The sequence below is a fragment of the Ursus arctos genome, unplaced genomic scaffold, assembly GCF_023065955.2.
Source record: "Ursus arctos isolate Adak ecotype North America unplaced genomic scaffold, UrsArc2.0 scaffold_2, whole genome shotgun sequence".
NCBI classification, from domain to species: domain Eukaryota; kingdom Metazoa; phylum Chordata; class Mammalia; order Carnivora; family Ursidae; genus Ursus; species Ursus arctos.
Window position 1 is genome coordinate 9145865 of NW_026622874.1, and position 10006 is coordinate 9155870.

The following is a 10006-nucleotide window of genomic DNA, read 5'->3' on the forward strand; positions in this document are numbered from 1 at the left end:
CCCACCTCCACAGCGCAGGAAGGATGGCTTTGGGCGGCCGGCTAGCAGTCTAAAGCAGTTTAAAGGCAGAACCTCTGAGCACACTCCACCTGTTTTCTCTCTCTCTCTCTCTCTCTCTCTCTCTAAGATTTTATTTATTTGACAGAGAGAGAGACACAGCGAGAGAGGGAACACAAGCAGGGGGAGTGGGAGAGGGAGAAGCAGGCTTCCCGCTGAGCAGGGAGCCTGATGCGGGCTCGATCCCAGGACCCTGGGATCATGACCTGGGCCAAAGGCAGACGCTTAACAACTGAGCCACCCAGGCGCCCCCCACCTGTTCTCTTCTGATCCCATGAGCAGCCGTGTGCAGGACCATGGGCTGGCTGACCACGAGGCCCTCAGTGCTTCTCGATCTGTGTGTTCGCACAGACTGGGGCAGGACCGTAGCAGCTCTAACTCTCTTCCCTCGCTTACTAGCCCCAAAATACATCAGCTCTCTTTCCTACCCCCAGTAATCCTCCATGAATCTATAGCTGCGGGAAACAGTTTGGATTTCACTTGAATATGGACAATCTGTTGCTGTTATCAGCCAGGACAGGCTGGATTACACCGTGATCATAAACAACTCTCAAATCTCAAGGCTGACAACTGCCAAGATTTATTTCTTGCTCAAGCCTCACACGCATCTCGGATCAGCTGTGTTGAGCCCTACGCTGCTGTTTTTGACTCTAGGACCTGAACTGATGAAGCAACCTTCTGTGGAACGTAGCTGGCGCCATGATAGAAAGAGAAGAGAACATGGCAAATGCAAGCTTGGAATGTTTCTAGACTGCGCGAAACAACCCTCATTACTCATACTTGTATTAACTACCTATCGCTGCATAGCAAATCACTCCAAGAGACAGGGGCTTAAAGCGATAACCATTTATTAGCTCAGTTTCTGTGGGTCAGGAGATTGGGCTGTGTGGTGGTTCTCGCGATGTCTCTCGCGAGAGTCCAGCTGAGGCTGCTTCGTGCCAAGGCTTGTCTAGAGCTGGAAGACTGTCTTCCGAGGTGGCTCACTCCCGAGGCTGTGGGCTGGGGCCTGAGTCTTCTCCACACGCATCTCTTCCTGGGGCTGCTTTCGTGTCCTCGCAGTACCGCGGACGACCTTTTCTGGACCAAGTGATCCGAGAGAGGAAAGCAGAAGCTGCCATGCCTGCTAATAGCCTCGTCTTTGAAATCATGCATTTTGCCATATTCTGTTGATCACAAGGGCCAGGCCCGACTCAGTGTAGAAGGGGATTCCACAAGGCCATGGACACCAGAAGGTGAGGATCAGTAGGGGCCCTAGGGCTACCTCGCCCACATTTCTTTTGCCAAAGGTTGTCTTGAGGCCAAGCCTGATGTCAGTGACATGGCAATGCATAGCCCCCTTATGGAGGGAGCTGGAATATTCAGCAAGCTGAAGTACCATCTACCATAGAGGCTTACAGACTAAGTCTCTCTTTCTCTCTGACATGTCACTAACCCAGGGAGTGATCTCTTTCCTGCTATTGCTCCTCGAAGTTCTTGCCTCTTCCAACAGCACAGCCTAATCCCCCTCAATTTTCTTCATCGGGCTTAGGGACCACTTGCAGGAGAGCCATGGAAATATAAAACCGAAAGTCCTCAGTGGGAGGAAGAAGGCTAGAGATCACTGGTGTGATGACTTTTAAGTCTCTTCCTGCAAACCAAGGCCTTGGGAAGGTGTGCTCATGTCAGCTAGGTCTGCACAGAACTGTGGGAAATTATAGCAAAGCCTTGAGGTAGAGTCTAGGGAGCTAGACATAGGCTCACGTCAGCCTCGGTGTGCTGGCCAAAATCAATGAGGCAGGGCTCTCAGGGTCCAGGGGAAGAAAAAGCAAATCAAACGCAAGAAGAACAGAGCAGTGAAACCAGGAGGATATAGGCCTTGAAGACCGTGGTAAGTGCAATGCTTATGCATCATGTCAGGAAGTCAGGAGTCGGGGTGAGGTCAAGGACCAGAGTCACAGCACCAAAGAGACCTCAGTTCTGAGATAACTTCCTGACTCATACCTAAACAATATTGCCCTTGACCTTATCTTCTAGACATGTCCTATTGACATTCAGTACAGCCCTATTTAACAAAACCAAGGTTGTGATTCCTGCAGTTATTATAATATTGAGTTCTGTAATTTGTATTACAATACAAAGCTCTGTCTTTCGTGGGTGCTCCATAAATGCTTATTGGCTCCTAACCGATTGCCACCAAGTTTCAAAACAAAATATATTGGAAAATATAGTAGTTCAACATTATCGGGGACCTAGGTCCTGAATGTTGAGTTTCCCTCAGCAACCAAAAATTAATGATATCCCCAATGAAAGGGAACTTGGGGAAGCAAATTAGAGCTGGCTGTAAAATCTCTACACTCCTCTTGAGTGACCGGATTTATTTCCTCCTCCCTCTGAGTCGGGGAAGGCCTGGCTGACTTTGGTCTGCAGAGCATGGTGGAAGCAATACTTTACTAGATTGGGCCTGGCCGCTAAGAGGACTGTCGCTTCTGCCTGGTCTTTTGGGACCCTAAGCTGCTGTGTCTGAGTACCCTACTGGAGAGACTCTGTGGAAAGGCCCTGCAAGGACATGGAGAGGAGGAGCCCCAACAGAGCCCACCCTTCCAGCTGTCCCCACCAAGCGGCCAGTGTAGTGACAGAGCTGTCTTGCATCCTACAGAAAAGCCCAAATGCCTCCTGAATCCTACCAAGTGATCTTCTTCAACCACACAGCACCCAAACACCCCCCTTCACCCCACCCGCTTTGACCGTGTCCACAGACTCCAGGGGAGCATATGAGAAACCACACGCCTATTTACGTATTGGAAATCACATTCACATCTCAAGCTCTTACCTTCGACAAAGTAAATCCCATTGCAAAGAAGCTGCATGGAGTGTTCAACTGCTTACCACTGGGTAACCAAGGAAGTTAGAGGAGCCAGTTGCAGGCCAGTAGAGTGTAATTCCCACATGGGATTTAACCAAGCGGCTCCGGGATCTCCTGCTCTCGACCTGCTCTCCAATTCAAGAAAGGATAAAGGGGCAAGATGCAAAACTTTTCAGTTACAACATAAGATAAGATAACTTGGAAGCCAGCCTCTCCTTGAGCTCCTTTTTAAACCACTAAGCACCTGGCAGCCCACTCTGGCTCAGGTGTGGTCCACACCCGACGGTGGTCTCAGGGTGGTACCCCCAAAGTCTGCTTCCCAGGCCAGTGTTGGACTGGGTGCCTCAGACTCACCAATGGGACTAATTGCAGCTCCCAGCTAAGGAGCATAGCTGCAAATTTTTACCCAGACGTCTTTCCTTTGCCTTTACATTTCCCTGACTCTCCTTTGGAAAAGCAGATTTGAAGCTTGTCTTCCCTTTTCCTCGGTTAGCTCCCTCTCAAACCAACTCTTTCCTTGCTGCAGACTGGATGCCTCAGTGATTGTCTTTGCCGTGCATCAGGCATACAAACTTGGGTTTGGTTACAAAAGGATGTGTATTCTTCCAGAAGCTTCCAAGTGGTGTTGATGCACAGACAGGTTTGGCAACCGCTAGATAAATATCAGTTAAATGCAATAGCCCAGGATGTGCCTGACATATACCAAACCAACAGGCACACAGAAGAGTCAATATTAGTTACACTAATGCTTAGGAAGAATACTGCCCTTTGGGAAAAAGATAACAGACACCTGCAACTTTATCAGTGACTGTGTGGATTTAACAGAAGCTTCGGCAAAAAGGTGGTTTATTATAAAGAAACAGGACCTTACAGAAGCCCAGGTTGAGAAGCAATGGGCTGGAATAAAAACTAGAAGACTGTCAGGAACCAGTGTGTCTTTCGACCATGTTTAAAAGAACAAAAAACAAAAAACAAAACCCAAAAAACCTGTTTTTGCCATTGTTAGCCTTCCTTCTCTGCAGTCCGGCTCTCTCTGCCCCGGATGCAGCCGTGGCCCCTGCCTCACCACACTTCCCTGTCCTGCTTCCCACACGCTGCCCAGAGCAAGCACACGGTGCAGACTGGTGCTTGCTAGCAGATATGGCTGGCCACCGGTTTGCCATGGACAACACAACTTTTTAATGTAAGATATTTTCAATATTGTTAAACTGTGAGATTTCATATAAAAACCTGAATTGAGGAGTTCTGTAACCAGAAAACCTGGCAAACTGGGCTCACATGTGGCAGGATCGTCCTGGAGCTAAGTAACAGCCAACTGTCTGCACGGAACACGAGCCCTCCAACCTCCCGGCCCTCGCTCGGTCCCTCGCCTGTCCGCGTCAGTCCACGCTGCTGTCGCAAGACTGCAAAAGATTGGTGACTTCCACGCTGCACACTTATTTCTCACCATTCTGGAGAAGTTCTGGAAAGTCTGCCAGCCTGGTTGAGTTCTGCTGAGAGCCTTCTTCCTGGTTTCTTCACATGGTGAGGGGAGGAAGTGAAGGGAAGCAGGTTCTCGCCTGTTCCTTCTTACGAGGGCACTAATCCAGTCACGAGGACTCCACCCTCAGGACCGAATTACTTCCCAAAGGTCTCATCTCCAGATACGGTCACACTGCAAATTGGAGTTTCAACATAAGAACTTGAGGGGGACACAAACATTCAATTCAGAACAGGGTCCCTGACCCCAAGATCGCAGGTCAGGTGGAATTGTGCTTAGAAGCTGTGTGGTTGGTTTCCTTAGACCTGGCTGGCATCATTCATTATGTCACCTGTTTGACCCTTACAGGCATTGGAATTTGCAATCCCCGTGACTTTTCTAAGTGCATATTCTAAACTCCCAGAAAAAGAGTTAGTCTGACCCGGCCGTGACCGTGTACGTGCCCCTGGTCCAAACAGCTTAGCCACAGGAGTCACGTGACTCAGGCCCCACTCAGCAAGACCTGCAGGAGCAGTGGTTCTGAGAAAAAGTTGAGAGCAAGTTCTGCAAGAAGGCAGGATGGAGCTGGAGGAAAAATGATTAATGATTTTTTTTTTTAAATTTTTTCTTCTGGGGGGAAGAAGGGAAGGACAGAGGAGAGGGAGAGAGAACATTGTAAGTAGGCTCCCTGCTCAGCGTGGAGCCTGATGCGGGGCTCGATCTCACGACCCTGAGATCATACCTGAGCCAAAATCAAGAGTTAGATGCTTCATCGACTGAGCCACCCACGCGCCCCATTAATGGTCCTTGTATACAGGATTCGTGCACTTATCTTCCATATTTTATCTCACTTCCCTTATGATCAGAGCACAGGCATTTGCAAAGGGGTCAACAGAGTTTATGGGTGCAAGTGAGTCAGAGGACAGTGCAGAGCTCTGGGTGAAGTTTCGTTTTGTATTGTTTTAATAAATGCTGTAGAAGAAGTTCCAAAGGACAGGCATTTTTTCCGCTTGGTTTTCTGATTAATTTCACACACCTAGGGGCACCTGGGTGGCTAAGTGGTTAAGCGTCTGTCTTCTGCTCAGGTCATGATTCTGGGATCCTGGGATCGAACCCTGGATGGAGCCCCGGGTCGGGTCGGGCTCCCTGCTCAACGGGATGTCTGCTTCTCCCTCTCTGGGAGGGAGGGAGCTTCGAGAGCTTGTGCTCTCTGTCGCTATCTCTGTTACTATTTCTGTCTCTGTCTCTCTCAAATAAATAAATAAACAAAATCTTAAAAAAAGTAATAATTTCACACACCTAGAATAGTGCCTGATCCATACACATGCCCTATACACACCATGAATGAGGAAATCAGTGAGCTGAGCCCCTGTCAGACACCGAGCCCTGGTTCTCAGCTGGGAGTGCCCCTGGAATTATCTGGAAAGCTTTTAACAGTCCAGAGCACTCCCTGGCCACATCTTAGACCCAGTGAAATAAACTTTCCAGAGATAGGGCTGAAGAGTCTGCATTTTAAGAAAAAAAAACATCCCAGGGGGTACTGATGAGCACCAGTTACTTAAAAAAAAAACAAAACACAACAGAAAAACTCTGAGATCTTTTCCAAGGTCTCAGATTCTTTTCTCCAATTCCATAAAATAACCAAAGAAGCAGAGGAAGGGAGATAAGTAGAAGGAATAAAGAGAAACAGAAAAATCGAAAACAAATGAGATAGACAAAGCAAATTTTCAAGGTTTTCAAGCAACATTTCTGCCTCACGGTGTTTACTTCCCACAAGCTAAATTAGCACAGACCGGATCTTAAATCTCTCTGAAAATTCACCGTATGTTAACTAACTAGAATTTAAATTAAAACTTTAAACATACATGAATAAATAACTCTCTCCGAAAACAATTTCTCCTATTTTCATTGTGAAAAATCAAGCAGCCACTTTCTAATTTGTCAAGTGGTTTCCAATGACGCGGCGGAATCCACCGCGAGGCACAGGCTGCTCCCGGCACCGCGTGGCCGCCCAAAGGTCACTGGCATTTTCCCACCGGTGCGGCCGGGGACCGTCAGGTTTCACCTTCATTGCTACAAATAGGCGAGGGCGGTCAGCCCTGGATGTCGGGAGGGCTTGGCCTCCCCTGTGGGGAACTCTCCCCCGCACCCCACAAAGTTGGTGAGCCCGAGCTCTGCACGAAGCTCGTGGGACACTGAGCACGCGAGTCTGGGTCGCAGGGTCCCAGAGTCAAACCCAAAAGTTCTGATCATGAGCCTGACAGCGGCAGCAAGCTGGGCAGATGGCAGCGCAAACAGGACCCTCGGAAGGATCAAAGCCAGGGACCCAGGAGCTCAGGGAATGAACTTACCACCTTCTTCTTTCTCGTATTGTATGTGTGAGCTGGCTGGAAGCTTATGCCCAGCATTTGTCTTAAAAAAGCGTCTGCATTTATGTATGTATGTGTTTGCTTCCTTATGCATACAGAATCTCTGGAAAGACACGCAAGAAATGGGAGATAATCGTTTCTTCCGCGGAAGGAAACTGGGTAGCTGCGAGGTTTACTTTCTTCTCTAGCCTAGTGTGAGTCTTGCATGTTCTATCAAACAATTATTTTATCTATTCAACAAATTGTGTGACAGTTAAACATTGTACCCAGGGGGGGAATGTACCCGATGCTGACCGGAGCTCAGAGTCCATGCCAAGCACTGAGAACCCTACATTCTGACCCTGGGGGACAGACTACTTCCTCAAGAGACTGGCCCTACCACCCCCAAAGCAGCATCCCTGTCCCCCAGGTTTGATAGGAGAGAGAGAGAGAGAGAGAGAGAGAGAGTCCCTGGGAACACAGGCCAGTGGTCATCCTTCCCTTTGTTTTTTGTTTTTTAAAGATTTTATTTATTTGGCAGAGAGAGAGACAGCCAGTGAGAGAGGGAACACAAGCAGGGGGAGTGGGAGAGGAAGAAGCAGTCTCCCAGCAGAGGAGCCTGATGTGGGGCTCGATCCCAGAACGCCGGGATCACGCCCTGAGCCGGAGGCAGACGCTTAACAACTGCGCCACCCAGGCGCCCTCATCCTTTCCTTTGATGGGTGTAAGCTGGCTGGTTCACCAGGCCCCTGGGCAGGTTCCACAGTCCCGCGGGAGTCTCTGTCCCGCCCAAGGTGCCACATCACCCAGTCTGTGGCAATCTGTCCCCTAGAAGGCAGAGACTAGGCCCCATTCATCATTTGATCCCCAGCCCCAGCACACTAGTGCTGGGTACAACGTTTGTTGAATGAATGGACAAGCCCATGAATGAATGAATGAATGAATGACATCTTGCTCTTTACCATCCAAAGTTCCCAGAGAAGAGACATTTTACTCGAAGCTGACAAGTCTCTGGACAGTATCCGGTGTTTCCGACAGGGCTTCACAGTCGATACAGCACCTTTGTGAAAATTAGGAAAATGCACTCCTCTGGGCAGAGGCAGCTGCACAGGCCACAGCCTGGTACAGAGGGAGCCACCGGGAGAAGGAAAAGGCTTCTTCCTCTAGGAAGACAGCCTAGATTGTTGAGCTCAGGTTGGATTTTAAACCTTATTCACCCCTGGGCTGAGCACCTCTGTGCAGGGCCCAAACCACAGAAGCTGTATGGGTCTGGAATCCCTTCCCTCTCCCCACCCACCCCTGCTTCTCTATTATTCCACCTTGCTCCCCCATTCTCCTTCTGCAGCCTGGCCACTAGCTTCCCCACAGCTCTTCCCCATGTCCCCCGCTCCTCTTCCTCACCTCTCCGTCTCTCCTCAACACTTACTCTTCCGTATTTCCCCGCTGCGCACCTTCTGTGTTTTTCAACACATGCTATTTGCTGGATGCATTTTCTCATTCCGTCGTGTGGTGCTGAATTGAGGAAGCTTGTTTCCCCTGTTAGATAGAAAACAAACCAAGGTTCGGGCAGTTTGTGTAGCTGGACGGAGGTCACATGAGTCTTAAGAAACAAAGTCAGCAGTTTAACCCAAGTTTACATGATTTCAAAGATGAAGTTCCGGCTTCTGCTCTGGCTAAGATGGAGTATCCAGGCACTGGGTTTCATCCTCCTGCCGGAAATAACAACAAGGCACAAAATACATGAAACAACAGTTTTGAGTCACTGAGTATCAGGTGATGAAGGGCAGTGAGCCTGGAGAAATGGGAAATACACTTAATGAGCCCTGCAATTACCATCGCCTCCTGCTTTGAGACAGGTTGTCACACAGGAGGGGAAACTGAGGCTGTGCCCTGTGATCTCACTGAGTTGAGAAGACAGAGCTGAGAGTCCGGGGACACCAAAGCAGCCAGACTGGAGGACAGAATATGAGAGAGGACAGAGAACCCTGGAGATTGCAGAGCGGGGACCCTGGTCAGGACACTGGCTGTGGGGAAGGAACCATCCAAAAGTCCTGGAGGGAACCATGCCTAGTGCCAACACAGGGTCAGGAATTGCGCCCAAATTGTGTTCTTTTCAGCCATACTAACAAAAACTTATAATTCATGGGGCATTGGGTAGTGTACTCAGGAAAGTCTCATGTCGGTGTGGGGAATATTTAGCACTAGACTGAGCCCTGTTCTGGGTCCACCTAACATATTGTGAAGGCAAGACTCAAAAGGATCAAACTATTTCCAAGTGACTGCATCCTAGAACAACATTCAGGAAGATTTATAGTAATACACAAATACGAAGCACACAACAACGTAGAATTCACACAACAACGTAGAATTCACACAACAAAATAGAATTCACACAACAACATAGAATTCACACAACGTAGAAGTCACACAACAACGAAGAATTCACACAACAATGTAGAATTCACACAACTTAGGATTCACACAACATGGGGCGCCTGGGTGGCACAGCGGTTGGGCGTCTGCCTTCGGCTCAGGGCGTGATCCCGGCATTCTGGGATGGAGCCCCACGTCAGGCTCCTCCGTTGGGAGCCTGCTTCTTCCTCTCCCACTCCCCCTGCTTGTGTTCCCTCTCTCGCTGGCTGTCTCTATCCTGTCGAATAAATAAATAAAATCTTTAAAAAAAAAAAAAAAAGAATTCACACAACAACGTAGAATTCACAATGCCTGGCATGCAATCAAAGATTACTAGGCTGACAAAGAGGCAGGAAACCGTGATCCTGATTGAGCATGATGAATCCCTTGCCGTTGGCTGGTCCCATCCAGAACTGGCACAGCTGTTAGAATTAGCAGAGAAGGACATGGAAACAGGTAGTGAGTGCTCAATAGATTTATAGACGTTAGCTCTCATTAGTATTTAATTTCATCCTCAAAAAAGCTTATCTCAAGAAGGACATTATCGTTCTCACAGACAGAAAAGAAAACTGAGGCTCAGAGTGGTGGAGGGGCACAACCAGGGTCCCAGAGGGGGACCCAGAGCCCCCCAGAGCGGGGGCTAGAATGAGTTCCTTCATTGACACGGTGCCCAGGATCAGACTCACACAGATGCAGCCCTTCGCTGTACCCAACCACAGCCTTCCTGTCTGGTGGCCAGAGTCTCTCCTCTTAGCTTGAGCTGAAAGGGCAGGACGAGTGTGGTGTACCAGCTGCTTCCATCGCGGCAAAGCCATCGGAGCTAGCACGACACCTCCGGCTACTTCGCATCGGGCTTTGTTGTGCTGAGGTGGCTCCTGGCATCCGTGG

The 10006-nt window shown here is 49.1% G+C and overlaps 1 long non-coding RNA gene across 3 annotated transcripts; it reads right to left on the reverse strand.

Annotated features, from left to right (window-relative positions):
* Positions 1–890: 890 nt before the first annotated feature.
* On the reverse strand, positions 891–8391 carry LOC113262888 (uncharacterized). Of its 3 annotated transcripts, none has more exons than XR_007191412.2 (4): positions 8133–8391; positions 4347–4553; positions 2867–3024; positions 891–1134 (listed from the first exon to the last, which is right to left on the reverse strand). It is a non-coding gene; the product is annotated as an uncharacterized LOC113262888 (long non-coding RNA). The 3 variants fall into 3 exon arrangements; XR_006410671.3 differs by having other exon boundaries at positions 8108–8391; XR_007191411.2 differs by lacking the exon at positions 8133–8391 and adding an exon at positions 6710–7027.
* Positions 8392–10006: the final 1615 nt, after the last annotated feature.